At 42.0% G+C, this 20,650-nt stretch overlaps 2 protein-coding genes across 6 annotated transcripts in view; one reads left to right on the top strand and one right to left on the bottom strand.

Annotated features, from left to right (window-relative positions):
- The window catches only part of LOC134538847 (E3 ubiquitin-protein ligase MYCBP2), a 455,666-nt gene that overhangs the window by 294,787 nt on the left and 140,229 nt on the right, over positions 1–20,650 (bottom strand). The window lies entirely within an intron of this gene.
- LOC134538841 (uncharacterized) overlaps positions 1–20,650 on the top strand; it is a 45,818-nt gene that overhangs the window by 630 nt on the left and 24,538 nt on the right. The gene's annotated exons all lie outside the window — the stretch shown is intronic.

The raw sequence follows: 20,650 nt of genomic DNA, 5'->3' as shown, positions 1-20,650 counted from the left end.
GCCGCGGTATTTATTTATTTATTTATTTCGTGTCGCTGGAACCCATTTCAAAGTATGAAACATGTCAATATTACACATAATATATAAAAAACAATAAATAAGATACATTCAAAAATATAAACTTGTTACCGTGAGTTAAAATTTTACCATGCCGCACACAGATTTAGGTTATGTTTCATAAGGTATGTAGATAATTTTTTTCGTAGAATCAATTTACCATTTTTTTTACCTTGGATACTTAGCGTAAACTATTTAAAAGTACTCAAAGGCTCGAACGTTAGTTCAACGTTTTGTTAGCTTTGATTTCGACCGTCACAAATATATTCATGAAAACGTCGGAATGTTTGCAATGTTATTGCGATTATTTTCTGAACGCCATTTTCCCCATTAGTGACTAAATCATTTGAAAGTGTGATATAAAAATGAATTACGATCGTAAGTTGAATACAGTAATAAAATTCCAACAAGACTTCATTATTTGTTCGTATTGTGATATTTTTGTAGTGTACGGGATCTTTTGGCGTACTTAATTAAAACAGCTAGCACAATGTTCCACGGGATCAGTTATAAATGATAATGCCATCAAGATCATGGGATAAACACTGATATGTAGGGGCATGCAGATTTCGCGAAGATATTTCAAGACTAGAAGAAAGTTAAAACACTTTAGCATAGTCTGTGTTACGTGATTGGGTGAGTTTCTTCCAGGTACATATCGATTGTAACAACACCAATCACAGTGATTCAGCGCGGAAGTAAACTTCCTGAATGCCTCGGTCAAACAAGGCAACGACTTCTCTCGCAGACGGCCGCCAATCACAAGGAAGAAACCACAGACGCGAGTTTACCTTGTTCCAGTCTAATAAGTTTTCAGATCTTTTCGCGAAAAATGCCTGCCCCTAATGATACGTGATGCGTAGATACCTGCAAAATTCGCGGTTTCGATGGCCATCAGGATAGACTGCACATACCCCTGTACACTCGGGCAAATAACGCAAGTTCATTGGCTGCCGACTTGTAAGTCTTCTCGGCTGGTTTGTCTGTGATTCTATCCTTCTTTGGTCGACGGTTTATAACTGGTTGAGATTCGTCCAGATGAACAGTAAGGCAATAACAAAATTATCTAAGCGGTATATGTGTTTGAATTCTAGCCTATCACCGAATGAATCCGCGAATTTTGCATGTCTAGTGATGCGGAACAATTAACGTCCATTTTACTGACACCTACGGGCTGTCATCCATCGTTGCATCGTACACGACGAGGTTACACGTTTGAATCAACAAATAAATTTCAAATATAACGAGGGGGGGGGAAAAAAAATCGAATGCGATAGAATATATACCGAATTTTGTTTTAGTACAGATGTCACGACTTCTCGCATCTCCGGCGCTTTACTTAAGATCCTTATCTTTGTTTACCGCCGCCACATTTGTCAAGTGTCGAAAGAAGAGCGACGTAGCAGATATATTCCGACCTTGCGGACGGCATTTCTCAACGTTCCCCTCCCAATATGCGCCCTTGAAGGGTAGTGTGGGAGTATCTTCCAGTTATATTTCAAAACATTCCAGAGCTTTTTTGACGTGACAACGTCTAATAAATCGATGAACGCCGGCTGCACGCACGAAAAAGTGTCCCGTTACGCACATTGTTCCGTTACGCTGTGTCCCGTTACGCTCATTGTACGCTCGCGCCACATCTACCTCTCTTCCACTCGACTTTTTATAAAGTGAAGTGAAAAGTTAATGTGGTTTTCATTGCTTATTACAACAACAATTTCGGCAATAAAGGTTAATTATTCTTGCATTTTAAAAATCTGATTACTAGTATAATTTCAAGTATTTATTCTTTTATTATTAAAATAAAAATGATTCAATTTTATTCATAAAAGTATGCAATCATTTTATCAATGTTTTGTTATGACGTCACGTTAAACTATCGTCCGTAAACCGACTTTACAGACAACAAATTTTTTAATATAGAACTGCTAGCGATCACTCCCTGTTGTTATGATCAGCGGCTGGGGCCACCAACCCAGCATAGTCACCGCCTCAGCCCCGTACCTCACTCAGCTGACCAGACAGTTGGCTGTGTCCTGAGCCCTGAGACCTTATCAGCACCGCTGGGAGCGACGTAACAGCGCGATCAAACTATGACTCCACGCTGTTCCGTCACCACGCCGGAGCTCGCTAACCAGGCGACGACCAAGGCGTGAATTGAGCACGCGATAACTAACTGCCGGCCCAAGGCCAGCACTCGAAGGCTCATCCGCCAATCAAACAGACGCAATCACGAGTAACCCCTCCCACCCCCCTCCACCCACAGCATTTTGCTCGTCTTGGTTTGAAAGCCGTATTAATAAACTACACAAGACGCTAACATCGATTATCGATAGTTCAAAATATCCGTTCAACAATGTCAATGACACGTAAACGGAGACGATATAGCACGCAGACACAACTCAGCTCTTCTGTTTACGTGACTCCGTACGACCAATAGAAGCCGAGTACTCGGCTGCGGTGGCAGCCATGTTTGTTCATGTTCTAAATACGTTAAAAAATTGCTTCAAATACAAGAATATCTAGTGTTATATTATTACTTTGTCTTTTATTTTTTGTTCTAAGCGTAAACTGGGGTCTCCAAGCATATTTTTTTATATAAATTAAATTAATATTTCGTAACCTTGAAATGCAAAATCCCATTGGTTGTCATTTTGCTATCCTTGGGTTAAAGCCGTATTAATAAACTGCACAAGACGCTAACATCCATTATCGATAGTTCAAAATATCCGTTCAAGGCCCGTTCAACAATGACACGTAAACGGAGACGATATAGCACGCTCTTCCTTTTACGTGACTCCGTACGACCAATAGAAGCCGAGTACTCGGCTGCGGTGGCAGCCATGTTTTTTCATGTTCTAAATACGTTAAAAAATTGCTTCAAATACAAGAATATCTAGTGTTATATTATTACTTTGTCTTTTATTTTTTGTTCTACGCGTAAACTGGGGTCTCGAAGCATACATTTTTTATATAAATTAAATTAATATTTCGTAACCTTGAAATGCAAAACGCTACGTCTCCGTGCATTGTGGAAGCAGCAGACGCGACAGTGAAAGTTACGGGAGATCAGTCACCATTTACGACGTCCGTTCCCCGTGTCATTGTAGAACGGACCTAAAAACTACACAAGATGCAAAAAAAAAAAAAAAAAAAAAGTAAGCACTTTCTGCTTCTTGCGTTTCCGCCATCTATAATTGAGGCGAATGTTAAAAAAACTTTTAAAAGCGCAGACGTTATGTTCGTAGAAGGCAATGGTGGCCACACATTTTTCGGGGCCCTGGCTCATTTGCTTTACTTTTTCGGGGGCTTGGAAAAGGAAGGGGATTTTTTTTGGGGTTGGGGGGGGGGGGCGTTAATTTATGCAATAACTCATAGATATTTGATGAATAAAATCTTTAAAACAATGTTCTGAAGCCAACCTGGAACTCAAATTTCAGCGACTGTTTTGCGTATATATCTTGAGGAATTTTGATATTCAAGTCGCTATCCGCCTCTGTCCGCTACTTCTAAACTATACAATGAAATTTGATGCGGTTTTTATCACTTAAAGAATTTCTTCCGGAATTTTCGTGAGTTTAATACATTTAAATTAAGCTTAAAGATAAAACATAAAATTTTCAATGTTTTGTAATCGGTTGCGTGGGATGGCATGGGTTTCACGGCATATCGGGAAGTCGTCTACCCGCCCAAACCTAGCCCGTGTGAACCGGACAAGCTGATCGTGTGAACCGGACGTGAGGACCTGTTCTCAAGCGAAGAGGAGGGCGAGTGGATGTGGAAACCAAATATTGAACATTTCACCAAGTGTTCGTGTTGATTTTTCACCGCTCCCAAGAAGCTGGAGGGAGCTAGCAGCTGTGACCAACCCTGCTTTTGAACACGTCAAAACTTTCACTTAAGAGTACTGTTTTTTGTAAGCACTATTGGTTCTCGTTTCAAACTTTGAAAATGATACGAAGCTAGTGGTGATTATCAGTAAAATGTATTGGACCGTCTAGCAGGGAAGGAGGTGGCATTAAAAAAAAAGGTGGGGGGGGGGGGGGGGGGGAGGGGCTAACATTTTTCGTAAAACACATCACAAAGCACAAAAGAGTCGGTAATCTAGACATCTTACTGGATTTTCAACCTATGGTGGAACTTTCAAATAAGCTGTTAACAAGTAAGATACATTAGAAATTAATTTCAAAAACAATTAAGTTTATTCACGTTAAGAAAATAATTATAAAATGTAGCGTATTTGAACATGCATCCCTCTGATAGTGAGCACTGAGACATTAAAGTGAGTATTTTGATTATTTATCAGTGATAAACAATTGCAACATCACATTTTACACAGATTCAAAATTTTAAGTCGCAAATAGGTGTGAATATTAAAATTTCAGGGTTAAAAGTCAATGCTACCATAAAAATAATTTTAATAATGTATGGGTTATTCAATGTCTACTTCAAAACATATAAAACTATTCTTTAAGAAAAATATATGCAACTTTATTTCTGACAAAATTATAAATGATATATTTCGAGAATTTCGTCACTTGACACTAGTCAGCTCAAAAAACGTTTACAATAGTAGAACATTTTTTTATAGTTGTGGGTATAGACTGTTGTTCCTTTTTTACTTAAAAAATCTGCAAGTACTGTTTCAAATCTACTTTCCATCATCCTCCGCAAAATCGTAAGTATAACATTTACTTGTGCCAAGAGTACTTGTATACTTGCTTCCATCACGCGAAAAATTATTACAAATTAAAAAAAATTAATATACCTTTACAAACATAGGAAACGAATAATCATATTCAGTTGTCACTCATCTTTAGCGTGGCACTTTCAATAGGACGTTAATTGGAATTCGAACCCGACTTTTTTTTTTTTTTATACAAATATTGAACAGTTTCCGTGTTACATATGGCATGGTACATGACCTAGTTTCGGGTAATGGCAGATGCCAGCATTCACGGACTGTTTAATAATTATGGCTAGAGCACTCTTATTGCTAGACTTTATTGAGGTATTGAAACTCGAGGATATAAGCAGGGTCTGATCTCCGTTGTCTGGGGTGTGTCTGTGTTGGTGAGGCGGGTTAGTAAGTTCGACGCTCGCTGGTTCTTACAGCGCGGTGTCGCCTCTAAGCACAAGGCTGTGTGAACTGGGCAACTATGGGATTTGAGCAGTAACCGTCACTATTAATTTTTTTTTCCAATACGGAACCACCAAAATACCACGTTTACTTTTTGTTTCAAATATTGAAAACTGCATAGTTGCTACTTTTGAGCGCTGAGAATCATAACATCGGTTCCTATTGCAAAAGAAAAAGAAAAAACCCCACACACGAGCAAAGAACACACATTTTGCTTTGCAGCCATGCTAATTTCATTGCTACCTAAATAATTAAAACATCGTGTCAAAAATTATTCCAAATTAGAATATTTGCCATTAAACTCGATTGGCACACCATTCGATAAATTCTGTACTACGAATGTTCGTAAATATTATTTTTTTATTTACGTTATTATGTACAAAATTTGCTATTTTTTCTTTATACTGAATTTAATTTTTTTTATGTTGGCACTACTCAACAGCACAGTTATTTTTTTTAGTGGGCATGTCCCGTCTGTTGAGTCGCGCGCACAGGCTGGGGTCGGTACACAGCCGGCCAGTCTGGCATCGATCTGCAGAGGTGCGTGTTTGGGTGGTGGGGTGGGAGGTTTTGGAGGGGTGGGGGGGACCGTGTGTAGCTCACATCACCAGCACCTGCCTCTCCCCACTACCACCCCCTTCAGCACTTCTCTGCCACCACAACGCCGAAATATCACAACGCCTAACATACAATATCGCCGAATACCATAACGTCCAATGCCAAATTGACTACAACACCGACAGCTAGAAAACTGCTGTGTACTACAACGCCGAATTATCACAACGCCGAAATACATTAACACAGAAAAATGTCAATGCAGGACTGCCACAAAGGTTAGGTTAGGCTAGCTTAGGTTAGGTTAGGTTAGGTTAGGTTAGGTTGTGGTATTTCGGCGTTAAGATACATTTAAGAAACACACACATATTCATTCAGTTGTTTTTCATTTTGCTCCTGTGTCCCCCCCCCCCCCTCCCCGCAGCAAAATTTTTAGGCGTTACTGTATTTCGGCGTTGTGGTACACAGCAGTTTTCTAGCTGTCGGCGTTGCGGTCAATTTGGCATTCGGCGTTATTGTACGTTCGGCGTTGTGGTAACGACCCGATCTGGAGAGGTGCGTGTTTGGAGGGTGGGGTGGTGGGGGTGGGGGTGGGGACCGCGCGCCTACACGCTCACATCACCAGCACCTGCCTCTACCTCCCCTTTCACCCCTCCACCCAACTCCGCGTCCCACCCGCAGCGCCACAAAAAACAAATGAAGGTGTTTCTTCAACTTAACGGGGATCTCCCGGTCCAGGTCATTATTTCATACTGAAGCCCCACACGGTTAAACTGCCCACTTTTTAGAGTGGCTCGACTTTCACAAAGTGGAAAAAAATTATTATATCTACATATAGAGACCTGACAAATTCGCGGATTCATTTCGTGAAATGCTACAATTCAAATAATTACAACTTAGTGCCGCTGATGCTGCCATTGGTTCACTGTTAATCTGGATTAATGAGGGCCGATTATAGACCCTCACTCATAGAAGTGTCGAATCACAGGCCACCCAGTCGAGACGACACACAAGTCAACAGCCAATTAACAGTTGGCATTTGTCCGAGTGTGTAGAGGATATTGGAGTCCATCCTGGAAGTCATTGAACCCGCGAATTTTTCCGGTCTCTAATTATGTCGCATACATTTTACTTGATTAGCTGGCAAAGTTGCATTAGCGACACTATCGTGCAGTACGGCTTGGGAGACTGAAACGCAATATAAAACTGCAACTTTTTAGCTTTAAAATAAACTTTAATGTATTTCATAAGGATAAATTTCATAAGCCATGTGCTAATCGCCGTTTTTAAAAGAACCGCCGAGGCGGAAACGGAAGTCCCATTCCTTTTTTCGTCTGGCACGATGATTGGCCGACCGCATCCAATTTTGTTTTAAAACCCCGTCCTACGTGTAAATCATCTGATGGCGACTTGTCAAACGAACATGACCGTGCCAGTTGACTGGACACGGCACACTGGAAGGTGCTGGAGGAGAAGCCTAAGATGTCCATTTTTTTTCCTAACCTAACTAAAACTAAGTGTATTTTGGAGGGGTCCGGGTTAGGGGAGGGACCTAGATGCGTCTCAGGCCGAAGCCTATACGCCTAGTCATGCTGGGATTAGCCGTGCAGGGAGAGGGTCGCATGCATCATGTGCTAGGAGGGGATTGGCCAGCCATGGCAGCGATTGGCGCCATGACTAACTCCCCTCACTCTTAAATCTAGACTATAACTATAGATAGGTTGGGCCCAGGTAAAACCTGCATAGACACAGGGAAAACCCTGGGCACATTCATGCGGGATGCAAATTGGCATGCATCACGTGTAGGAATTTACAGGAGACAGAGGATGGTCTGGATGAAGTGTTGGACAGAGTGGAAAAGAGTCTATCATGCGGGGGTTGGGCACTTGGACTCGTGGTCCACTTTGCTAATTGTTCAGTACTGGATTTAGTGACCAGGGACGCAAGCGCCCTTGGTGGTGAGTGGTTGCACTGACCACTCACTCCGCCGCCAGTCAGCACCTCACTCCGCCGCCAGTCAGCACCTAAAAAGATGTCCATCAAGTTCTGTCCTTGCCCGAACACGCCCGAATATTAACCTTCGGCCAACTTCGGGATTTGTTTTATTTTCGCGCAGGAAAAAATGAATTCAAATATTAAAAGTGGTCGGTTAGGTTAGCTCCATTAAAACACCATGGACGGTTAGTTAGGTTAGTATAGCTACATTAAAATAAACAGAGAAATATAATTATATAGTAGTATAAATAAACCCGAGGTTGGCCGAAGGTGAAAATTCGGGCGTGTTCGGGCAGGGACAGAGCTTGATGGACATGTTAGGCTTCCCGTGCTGGCGGCGGGACTGTTGGCGGCGTGACGACCAGGTCTCGAGGCGCACGCGCGTGTCCTGATGAATGGAGCCTGGCTCCAGAGGGTCGGTTCATTCACGGGGCGCGCCGGCGCGGCTCCGGGCATCAATCAGCGCTCTCGACGGCGGCCATCACGACTCATTCCCTCCCTCCATCACCCTCGCTCCCCCACTGGGCGAGAGCTGAGTCGACGACCACCATGTCCCCGCCTGCGACACGTGTGGGCTCTGGCACCAGACACGGCGTTACTCTCAAGACCCCCGCCTACCCGGGCACACACGGTGCGCAGAGCTTCAGGAAAAACGCGATTTCAAAACAACTCAACATATCCGAGTGGGGTCTGCTTACGAAAAGCATCTAAGAGTTCGCTGAGGGCCGAAAAGTACTTTTGATTTCGGATTAAGTTTTTAAACTGTATTTTTAGAAGAGTTAAAATGGCTAAAACGCAAGTTTTCAGAGTAATTATTAGGCGTAAAACAACCAGTACAGATTCTTGAAAGCACCTAAGGGACTTGCATTACACCTTTATCTTCATTTCTCGACCATATAATGTTACGGTCACCGCTCAAATTTCACAGTTGTCCTGTGACGACGAGAAGACTGCGCGCCAGTCCAGAGGAGACACCGCGCTAGAAGCACCAGCGAGCGTCGCGCTTATCATCCCGCCTCACTGAAGGGCCCCGCCTCGTCAGGGGTGTGTGTATGTTAGTGAGGCGGGATGATAAGCGCGACCTCGCTTGTGCTTCTAGCGCGGTGTCTCCTCCGGACTGGCGCGCAGTCTTCTCGTTGTCACAGGATAACTGTGAAATTTGAGCGGTGACCGTAACATTACACGGCGGAAAAATGAAGTTAAAGGTGTGATGCAAGTCCCTTAAGTGCTTTCAAGAATCTGTACCGGTTGTTTTACGCCTAAAAATTACTCTGAAAACACGTCTTTCACTCTTCTAAAAGCACAATTTAAAAACTTAATCCGAAATAAAAAGTACTTTTCGGCCCTCAGCTAACTCTCAAATGCTTTTCGAAAGCAGACCCCCACTCGGGTATCTTGAGTAGTTTTCAAATAGCGTTGTTTTTTTTCCCTTAAGCTCTGCGCACCATGTGTGCGCCCGGGTAGGTACACTATTCAAAAAAGCCATATCTCCTTCAAATGAAATATCTCGGGATATAAAATGAGTCAATTACTCAGAAGATGTGACCAGCCTGCTGCATACTGAGAATTAATAAATACTAAGTGCTGGCTGCTTCAAATAGTTTACCCTGTGAAGTCTATGGCATACTAAGTATTGTAATAGTGTCAGTATGCACTATAGGTTGGGCTTTGCAAATCTCTTAATGAGTGGTGCTGTGGCTAATTTCCATGGATTATTCTGCTATCGATGATCATATGTTGATGGTCGCTGATATGTTCTGAAACCCTAGTGATGATTCACATGTCAGTTTTTCCTATGTAGGTACACTTTGTCACATGAAACATGGAATCCTGTGCACACTAGCTAGGCTTTCGGTTGAAGTTATATCTTTTACTGATGTCAGTGACCCCTCTATCTTGTTTATAGGTTTCAGTATGGAATGTATTTTGTGATTTTTGAAAATTCTGGCCACTTGGTCTGGAAATCCTTTGACGTCAGGAATAAAAGCCTTTGTTCTTGGGTGGCTGCATAGCTTTCCTCATTTCGGAATTTGAGTAACCATTTGCTTGAAGAAAAGTTATTAGGTGTTTCATCCCTTCCCAAATTTGTCTTTTTCGCGAATGGTTCTAGCTCTGTTGAACAAAGGTGACATGACTGTTCTCTTCTGAGATGGAGGGTGGTGTGAACTCGCATGTAGATACCTGTCCTCGTGGGTTGGCTTCCTGTAGATACCTGTCCGCATGTGTTGGCTTCCTGTAGATACCTGTCTACGTGGGTTGGCTTCCTGTAGATACCTGTCCGCGTGGGTTGGCTTCCTGTAGATACCTGTACATGTGGGTTGGCTTCCTGTAGATACCTGTGCGCGTGGGTTGGCTTCCTGTAGATACCTGTCCGCGTGGGTTGGCTTCCTGTAGATAACTGTCCGTGTGGGTTGGCTTCCTGTAGATACCTGTTCGCGTGGGTTGGCTTCCTGTATATACCTGTCCGTGTGGGTTGGCTTCCTGAAGATACCTGTCCGCGTGGGTTGGCTTCCTGTAGATATCTGTCCGTGTGGGTTGGCTTCCTGTAGATACCTGTCCGCGTGGGTTGGCTTCCTGTAGATACCTGTCCGCGCGGGTTGGCTTCCTGTAGATACCTGTCCGCATGGGTTGGCTTCCTGTCAACACTGTCCGATGTGGTTCTCCTCTCCCCTCGTGACCAAGACGTCCAGGAAAAGGCGGATTTTTCCATTTACCTCCACCTCCACGGCGAATAATTGTTATGCTATGATGGATGCTGTCCAGGTGTTTCAGGAAGTCTTGCAGCTTGTCCTTGCCATGGCTCCATGTCAATATGGTGTCATCTACATAGACACCTGCACCAGCGCTCACAAGAACCTCGGTAGGCAACTGCCACCCTGATGATGGCTACTCCAGACCAATGACCGATAAAGCCTACGATCCTCAATTAAATAATTACTAATCCCTGTTTTCTATCTTTCCCCAGGGTTTTGAACACGTCAATTCCATTATTTTTTTATTTTTTTAGAATTTTCCCTGTTTGCTGGAACCCTGCTTTCTTGGAGGGTAAGGTGAAATCCGCGTGTGTTCAAATGTTCAAAAGTCCACAATGTTTTAAAGTATTTATAATGTAGCTAACCTAACCTAATTAACCATTAGTATCCTTTTATCAACACCGCCATATTTATTTACAATGAACAAAAAAAAACCGAACATGCACGATCAGACGTTTGGCTCTCTCGTCTGTGAAAAGAAGGCTGCCCTAGGTGTGGGGGGGATCGGCCCGTGACTCAGTGCCGTACCTGAGCTCGCACTCACACTCGCTCATTGTGCGGCCGGAACACGGCGGGCATTGTGGAGCCAGCTGCGCCCGCGCACAACACATCCCCGGGAGCGGCCCCGAGGAGGGGCGACGGGCCCGCACAATGCGACCATTGAGGCGGCCCACAATGGCCCCTCGCGCGTCGTCGTCGTCGTCGTCGTCGTCGTCGTCGTCGTCGTCGTCGTCGTCGTCGTCGTCGTCGTCGTGGACAGTCCTGGTCCCGCGCCGCTGTGTCTCACGACAACACCTCTGACTCGTGTGCTGAAACACTGCGAGGGACGTGCCGGGCGTTTCGGGGCTTCGCCGCGTCGTCCGCGCTCACTTAAGGGCCACGCCCACCCGGGCACACATACAGTGTGCAGAGCTTCAGGAAAAACGCGATTTCAAAACGACTCAAGATATCCGAGTGGGGCCTATTTACGAATAGCATTTAAGAGTTCGCTGAGGGCCGAAAAGTACTTTTGATTTCAGATTAAGTTTTTAAACTGTATTTTTAGAAGCGTTAAAATGCCTAAAACGCGTGTTTTCAGAGTAATTTTTAGGCATAAAACAATCAGTACAGATTCTTGAAAGCACTTAAGGGACTTGCATAACACCTTTATCTTCATTTCTCCGCCATATAATGTTACGGTCACCGCTAAAATTTCACAGTTATCCTGTGCCGACGAGACGAATGCGCGCCAGTTCAGAGACTTGCGCTTAGAGGCTATACCGCGCTGGAAGCACCAGCGAGCGTCGCGCTTATCATCCCGCCTCACTAACACACATACACCCCTGCCGAGGCGGGCCCCTTAAGGGGCCCGCCTATACATGTGTGTGTGTGTGTTGGTGAGGCGGGATGATAAGCGCGACGCTCGCTGGTGCTTCTAGCGCGGTGTCTCCTCTGAGCTGGCGCGCAGTCTTCTCGTCGTCACAGGACAACTGTGAAATCTGAGCGGTGACCGTAACAGTACACGGCGGAGAAATGAAGATAAAGGTGTAATGCAAGTCCCTTAAGTGCTTTCAAGAATCTGTACCGGTTGTTTTACGCCTAAAAATCACCCGGAAAACATGCATTTTAGCCATTTTAACTCTTCTAAAAATACAGTTTAAAAACTTAAATCTCAAATCAAAAGTACTTTTTGGCCCTCAACGAACTCTTAAATGCTTTTCGTAAGCAGACCCCACTCGGATATCTTGAGTAGTTTTGAAATCGCGTTGTTTTTCCTGAAGCTCTGCGCACCGCGTGTGTGTCCGGGTAGGCGGGGGCCCTTAAGGGTGTGCCTCCCATTTCAGGTTCAAGATTTGATATTTACAGTAATTAAAGATAAACTTGTAGACTTTTACAATTGTTTTAATTTTATGATATATATATATATATACATACAGAGCCATACGTTTTGCATGATTAGCTGCCAAAGTTACATTTTTTTAAACGTTTTTGGATTGTACAAATAAGGAGAATTTAATTTATTGCAGAACTGAAACTTTTTTTTTTTTAGGTTTAACTGCAATGTCATTGGCCACTTCAAGAAATAGTTTGAATTTATTTAAGATAATATTAATTAATTTTACTGGGCATTTCAAAATTCTCAAATTTGTTACGATTTTGACAGCCAAGAAACATAAAATGAATTTTGTGATAGAAATGCAAACCATATATATTGCACTTATAGTAAAGTGAAATTAGCTGATTTTATGACCGTGCACATATACTACTGGTCAATTATTAAATTTTTAAAATTATGTCATTAAATAGTTCATGTATATGACTTGCACTATATCAAAACTTAGCAAGTTTCATCAAGTATTTTTTGAGATCCGTATTGCAAGAAATGCTACAAAACTAAACTTTGAGCTCGTGTAGCTCACAAACTACCATTTTTAGAGACAATTCTTCACTTATGGAAATTCGTTTATATGTAAACATTATTTAAACACTAAAATCAGGATTTTTTTTTTGGGTCATACAGCCTTAACCTCCGCAGAGTCCTAGTGTTTTTGGAAAGACGCCTCACCGAGCGGGCTGAAGAGTAAAGAAAGGCCATCTGCATATTCCACAAATTATTAAAGACAAACTCATCGAAACAATGTGTTCAAACCAGAACGGAAGTCATAAAGATATGCGGTGGTTTCGTTGGTGAATGTAATAAGAACCGGTGTGTGTCTGTCTGTGTGTCTGTGTCTCTGCCTCTGTGTCTGCTCTGTATTTGTCTATACTCTGTGTGTGCCTGTGTCTGTCTTTGTCTCTGTCTGTATCTGAGTGTCTATGTGACTGTGTCTCAGTGTTTGTGTCTCAGTGTTTGTATCTCAGTGTTTGTATCTCAGTGTCTGTGTGTCTGTGTGTGACTGTGTCTCGGGTGTCTGTATCTCTGTCTCTGTATGTCTGTATCTCTCTGTGTGTCTGTATCTCTCTCTGCGTGTCTATATCTCTCTGTCTGTGTGTATAGGTGTGTGTGTGTGTATAGGTGTTTGCGTGTGTGTGTGCTGTGTGGCGCGTGCAGGGACCGGCGGTGAGCTCCGGCGAAGCGCGGGCAGACACGTCGCGCGTGACGCCGCACGTCCCGTCACGAACCAACCACCGCCACCGCCGCTCCCTGGATCACACGCGACACCTCACGATGCCGCGCCACACGCGGTGCGCAGAGCCTCAGGAGAAACGCGATTTCAAAACTACTCAACACATCCGAGTGGGGGTCCGCTTACGAAAAGCATTTAAGAGTTCGCTGAGGGCCGTAAAGTATTTTTGATTTCGGATTAAGTTTTTGAACTGAAGTTTTAGAAGAGTTAAAATTGCCAAAACGCATGTTTTCAGAGTACTTTTTAGGCGTAAATAACCGGTACAGATTCTTGAAAGCACTCAAGGGACTTGCATTACACCTTTATCTTCATTTCTCAGCCATATAATGTTACGGTCACCGCTCAGATCTCACAGTTGTCCTGTGACGACGAGAAGACCGCGCGCCAGTCCAGAGGAGACACCGCGCTGGAAGCACCAGCGAGCGTCGCGCTTATCATCGAGCCTCACCGACACACATACACCCCTGACGAGGCTGCGTCCCCAGCAGCATCAAATATGAGCGAACACCATCATTTTTTGGGACACAATAGCACAATCTGGAAAATTTTCTCCCACGAAAACAAAAATTACAACAATTGTGAGTAGTTTTAAATTAAAAATTTTACGTATAAAAATATAAATTAAAAAAATCATCAAATGTCCAAATTTGGGTAAATTTTGTACTGTTTGGAAGAATGAAGAACTGATTATAAATATAATATTTGGTGCAATAATAAACATTAGTATACCAGCAACAAAAAATTGGAAATTGTTATGTTTGTAGTTTAGTTATTGCAATTTTAAAATTTGTGTTATGAGTAAAAAAAAAATATATTTATTCATATTATTTCCGGTTATAGAAAACAATCGATCAGTAAGATCTGATTTTTCGTCGCGGTCCGGAAATTTTTTATAAACACGTGGTTGTAAATAAAGAAAAAAAACATTCATCATTTAAATATTATTTCGATAGTATAAATGTTGAAAGATTTTTATGATTTAATAAATTTTTATTAAGTAGTCATCGATGTTTTGAAACCCCGTGCTATTCGTTGATTTTTGTAGACGAAATTTTTTTGTAATGAATGTAAATCTCTTAAATTAAGTAGTTTGCACTAAGAGAACACTTTAAAACACTAATTAAAGTTGTTTGCAATTCATGGCTATAGTCCGGAGCGCAACACTAATCTTATTTTTAAAAATTAATAAACACTGTCGAAAAGCAAGCAAGGCGATACGAGAATTTGATACCGTTGGTGTATCTAGCGGTAAGCAGTCATCTGCCTTGCCGTGACCTTGTTCGCAGATAAAGCAGCAACTGGACTCCAGCAGATACAGTAACAAAAGAGCCTTCCCCTCCAACCCGTACATATTGCCTCCCCTTTGCTTTCTTCCCCTTCCTCACAAGAAGCTCCACCCACCCACTAGCTGCAGCACGTGACCAGTAGCCCAGCGCGCTAAAAAAAAATTTCAGGGGTGTATGTGTGTCAGTGAGACGGGATGATAAGCGCGACGCTCGCTGGTGCTTCTAGCGCGGTGTCTCCTCTGGACTGGCGCGCAGTCTTCTCGTCGTCACAGGACAACTGTGAAATTTGAGCGGTGACTGTAACATTACATGGCGGAGAAATTAAGATAAAGGTGTAATGCAAGTCCCTTGAGTGCTTTCAAGAATCTGTACTGGTTTTACGTCTCAAAATTACTCTGAAAACATGCGTTTTAGCCATTTTAACTCTTCTAAAAATACAGTTTAAAAACTTAATTCGAAATCAAAAGTACTTTTCGGCCCTCAGCGAACTATTAAATGTTTTTCGTAAGCAGGCCCCACTCGGATATGTTGAGTAGTTATGAAATCACGTTTTTCCTGAAGCTCTGCGCACCGCGTGTGTGCCCGGGTGGGCGGGGGTCTTAACACCGTATTTCCGGTGAATTAATTTTCTCTGGTTTTTTTAGCGTGATAATGGCTAGTGCATTACTTCTCACAATATAGCTGCTGCTATCTGGCGGGTGGGCCCTCAACTACTTCAGAAACTAGGTCTCGGGTCTCGGCAATTGAAGGTTCCTCCGCCACGCTTTACCCATCAGCACTTGCGGCGGCTAATTGCACGATGAGCCAATCACAGCCTCGCGGGCATGTGATTGGCGCGTCCCCGCATTAGTGCCTCTTGACTTGCCGGTGACACTAGAGCTAGGGAAGGGCAATGCATGGAGACCGGAAAAATTCGCGGGTTCAATTACCTTCAGGATAGACTCCAATATCCTCTACACACTCGGGCAAATGCCACCTGTACATTGGCCGCTGACTTGTGAGTCGTCTCGACTGGGTGGCCTGTGATTCGACACTTCTATCAGTGAGGGTCTCTTATTGGACATCAGTCCTCCAGATTAACAGTGAACCAATGGCACAAGCAGCACTAAGGTATAATTATTTGAATTTTAGCATAACACGAAATTAATTCGCGATTTTTTCATGTTTTTAACAATGCAGTTAGGAATATTGCCGGGAGACGGCAAACTGCCACATAGTTGAAGTCACTTTTAGCATACGAGCACACGTTTTGTTTTTGCTTATTCAGCAGGTCTATTGTTTTGATTTGAATTTTTGTCACACCAAAGTCAGAGTTAAGTAAGAGACAGAATTATCCAAATTTGTACATCAGAACGTCTTAGAAATAAATATATTCACTAGTAACTTTTCATGCCAAACATTTAAGATTAGATTTATATGAATCTACAAAAGTAATCAAACGTGTGAATATACAGGTCAGTGCCCCAATTTCTGAAGATATGTTAGAAATATAATTATATATATTCTTTATTTTAATTACTTGGAAGAGAAGGGAGGGGGGTCGCCCACACGCCGCTGTTACTGCCCTGATTTGTGGCGTCGCGTCGCGTCACTGCCCCCCCCCCCCCAACTCTCTCCCCAGCCCTTCTTCTCATCCCTTCCCCCAATCCGCCAGCCGGCTTGACGAAATTCAATGAGGTTGGGATTGGTTTTGTCGGCTAGATATTTTCATTACGGAGACCAGAATGTACAGAAATGGTCAATACAGTGTGTAATAATATACGGTTTGCGGACGATAATTTTACGTGATAACGTCGTAAGGAAAGCATTGATGAAAAAATTGCATAATTTTTAATTTTCGAGTATCATTTACAGTTTCAGCAAATTTAATTTAAATAATTTGTTTAAATATAATCACGAACAATTGGTTATAGAAATAAACTGTTAATTTGAAATGACGAAATTGGACAAATAAATCAAATTTTTTGACGTGACAACGTCTAATAAATCGATGAACGCCGTTTGTTAATACTGAAGGAACTAAATCTTTAAAAACAAAAAAACAAAAAAAAACCGCTGTAACCCCCATAATATGTAAAATATCACATCCGTTTGAACGTATTATAACTTGTAGGGAAATTACCAAATTATTTTGTCTCAATAAATTTTGGCACGACCAACCATAACTACACGAGGTTGAAAAAACAAAGGTTAGAGGCCAAAAAAACATCATATCTCCTTTCGTAGGCACACCACGTTCAAATTGTTTTTAAACCTTATAAATACATACCATCAAAAATTTTGTCTAAGATAAGTTTTTGATGCAACTAACCATTGTTGCAAGGTGTGGATGAAGAGGGGTTAAAAAAAATACAAAAATAAATAATTCCTTTAGTATGCTTACCATCAAAACCGTTCACATTGTTTGTAAAGCTTATAATTGTTACCTATATTAAAACTTTTGTCTGAAACAATATTTTATAGTACAAAACTACTGCATGGGTTGAAAAACCTAGGGCGGAAATAAGAAAATAAATAAAACTTCCATACCATGTACTCTATCGAATTATGTTTATTATTGTCTAACTTTTTAAATATTACTGAAAACTTTTGGCTAAAGTAAATTTTATGTAACATACTATTTACTGCAAGGGGTGGAAATAACAAGGGTAGAAAGACAAAAAAGTCATTGATTTTTAATAGATATACTATCAAATCCGTTATAATTTATCTAAACTTTATCTAAAACCTTTGGCTGAAATTTTTTTTGATGAAGCGAACTATTGCTGTAAAAACAGGGGTTGAAATTTAAAAAAAAATTAAAACTGTTGTATCATATTCGTCAGAATTTATTTTTTACCATCTAATATTATCCTTAAACCTTTGTCCAAAAAAATAAATATAACCATGTATTAGTGCAAGGGATGAAAAATAGTCCTTGAAGGTCAAAAATAATTACATAATTACCATAGAAGGCATAATATGAAATTAGTTAAGACATTCAATGTTGGATGCATTGAGTTAAAAATATTCAAAATATTTTCGCTGCATGGAACATGGGAAAATGTTAAATCTATCTTATTATTACGAATACTGGTGAAAATAGAGAATGTAATTGTGCATTAAGTTCTTAAAATGTTCCGAGATTTTAAAGAAGTTGCCAAAACACTTCCAGAAGAAACGGGTGATTCGAAATCTACCTACGCCTGTAGGCTGTGCCGAAAAAGATTTTTGAACGTGATAACGTCTTATAAATCGATGAACGCCTGCTGCACGCACGAAAAAGCATGACTCATTGTCACGTTCCACCTGAGCCGAGCGTGCAAGAACCGGCCAACCAATGTGCGAGAAAAAAATCTTCTTAATATCAAACAGATTAAGGCGGGCTTTTTAAAAGCAGCAAATTAAAAAAAATTTGATTTATTTGTCCAATTTCGTCATTTCAAATTAACAATTTATAGGATTTCATTTTATTTCTATAACTAATTGTTCGTGATTATATTTAAACAAATTATTTAAATTAAATTTGCAAACACTGTAAATGATACTTGAAAATTAAAAAGTATGCAATTTTTCATCAATATTTTTCTTATGACGTTATCACGTAAAATTATCGTCCGTAAACCTTACATTATTACACAACCGTATTGACGATCTCTGTACATTCTGGTTTCCGTAATGAAAATATCTAGCCGACAAAACCAATCCCAACCTCATTGAATTTCGTCAAGCCGGCTGGCGGCTTTGGGGGAGGGGAGGGGAGGGAAGAAGAGCTGGGAGAAAGAAGGGTGAGAAGAAGGGCTGGGGGGAGAAGGGCTGGGAGAAAGAAGGGTGAGAAGAAGGGCTGGGGGGAGAAGGGCTGGGAGAAGAAGGGCTGGAAGAAGAAGGTGGTGAGGAGGGGGGGGGGGGGGTGGCAGTGACGCGACGCGACGCCACAAATCAGGGCAGTAACAGCGGCGCGTGGGCGACCCCCCTCCCTTCGCTTCCTCAATCACTCCCTCCCTCCCTCCTCTTCCACGAGGAGTCTGTCCGCACGGGAAGCCTTCTTTTCACAGACGAGAGAGTCAAACTCCCGATCCTGCATCTTCGGTTTTTTTTTGTTCATTGTAACTCGTGATAACTAATGGTAAATTAGGTTAGGTTAGCTACATTATAAATACTTTAAAACATCGTGGACGGTTGATTTCTTGGTTAGGATAGCTACATTAAAGATACTGTGAAATCATGTAAACGGTTTCCTAGCGCTGGATAGCTACATATTAAAAAGTTATTTGCTAAGCAACCATAAAAATGATTTTACAGTATTTTTAATGTAGCTATACTTACCTAATATAACCAACCATCCACAATGTTTTAAAGTCTTTATAATGTAGCTAACCTATCCTAATCGACAGCAAAATTTAATGCCACACAGGTTTATACAATGAGATAGAACGGGAAAAAAAAGCGAGCATGAACTTCGGGGAACTTCGGGTGTGGCTCTCTCGCCTGTGAAAAGAAGGCTGCCCCTGGCCGCACCGTCTCGCAGCCAGTGTGGCCACCGTCACTGCGCCAAACTACCCCGCGGTTTCAACACCGGCCGGGAAATTGACTGCGGACCACAAGGTTCGAGCCGCGGGTTTATATATAGACCGGTCTGGCAACTCCGTCCGCTCAATGAAGCTCGCGGCGGCCTGCGAACTAACGGCGCTAGTAGTAGTGGAACACATTATCATCTTTGTGTTAGTTGGCAGCTTAAAAAGTCTGTTTAGTTTTAAACTTAGGAACTCATTAAAAGAGAATTTATTAAAAAATAATTAAATAAAAATCAGAATATAAAATGTTCAGCTTTATTTTCAGAAGAAAAATCATTACTTAAATTTCTATGTTCAAACGTCGGATTTTTAGTGTGGCAGTCGGATTTCCTTTAAAAATCTAATTATACAGAAGAGTTAATAATGTTCGCAGGCTTTCACGGCCATTGTCTGAAGTAGCTTGGCTTCTGGGTTGTAGCCGCGTCCTTGGCGAATAATTTCACCGGCGTCTCGGTCGAAATTGCAGTTGCCATCATCAGGGAGCAGTTACCTACTGAGCAATATGTAGGTAGGTAACTGCTCCCTGATGATGGCGACTGCAATGTCGACCGAAAACGTAGGTGAATTATTTGGCCAAGGACGCGGCTACAACCCAGAAGCCAAGCTACTTTATACAGAAGAGTTATTGATAGAGACCGGAAAAATTCGCGGATTCATTTCACGATATGCTAGAATCAAAACTGCTGTACCTTTATTTTGCTTCTGTGATTGGCTCACAGTTTGTGTGGAGGACTTTGAGCCAATGGAAAACCTTTAACCAAAAAAGTATCGTATCGCAAGCTTCCTAGTTGACAGGTGACACGAGTCAGTAGCCAATGGGCAGGTGGCATTTGCCTGAGTGTGTAGGGGGTTGTGGAGTCTATCCTAGATGTCATCGAAAGCGCGAATTTTTTTCCAGAATCTAGTTATTGATAGAGAGCGGAAAAATTCGCGATTTCAATGACCTGTAGGATAGACTCCAATATCCTCTACACACTCGGGCAAATGCCACCTGTACATTGGCTGCTGACTTGTGAGTCGTCTCGACTGGGTGGCCTGTGATTCGACACTTCTTTGAGCAAGGGTCTCTAATTGGCCCTCATTAATCTAGATTAACAGTGAACCAATGACAGATGCAGCACTAAGGTATAATTATTTGAATTTTAGCATAACACGAAATGAACCCGCGAATTTTCCGGTTCTCTAGTTATAAGTTAAAACACGT

This window comes from Bacillus rossius, chromosome 14 (assembly GCF_032445375.1).
Source record: "Bacillus rossius redtenbacheri isolate Brsri chromosome 14, Brsri_v3, whole genome shotgun sequence".
Classification (NCBI taxonomy): Eukaryota; Metazoa; Arthropoda; class Insecta; order Phasmatodea; family Bacillidae; genus Bacillus; species Bacillus rossius.
Note: the sequence above shows the minus strand (reverse complement) of the source record. Positions and strands in the feature narration are given on the sequence as shown.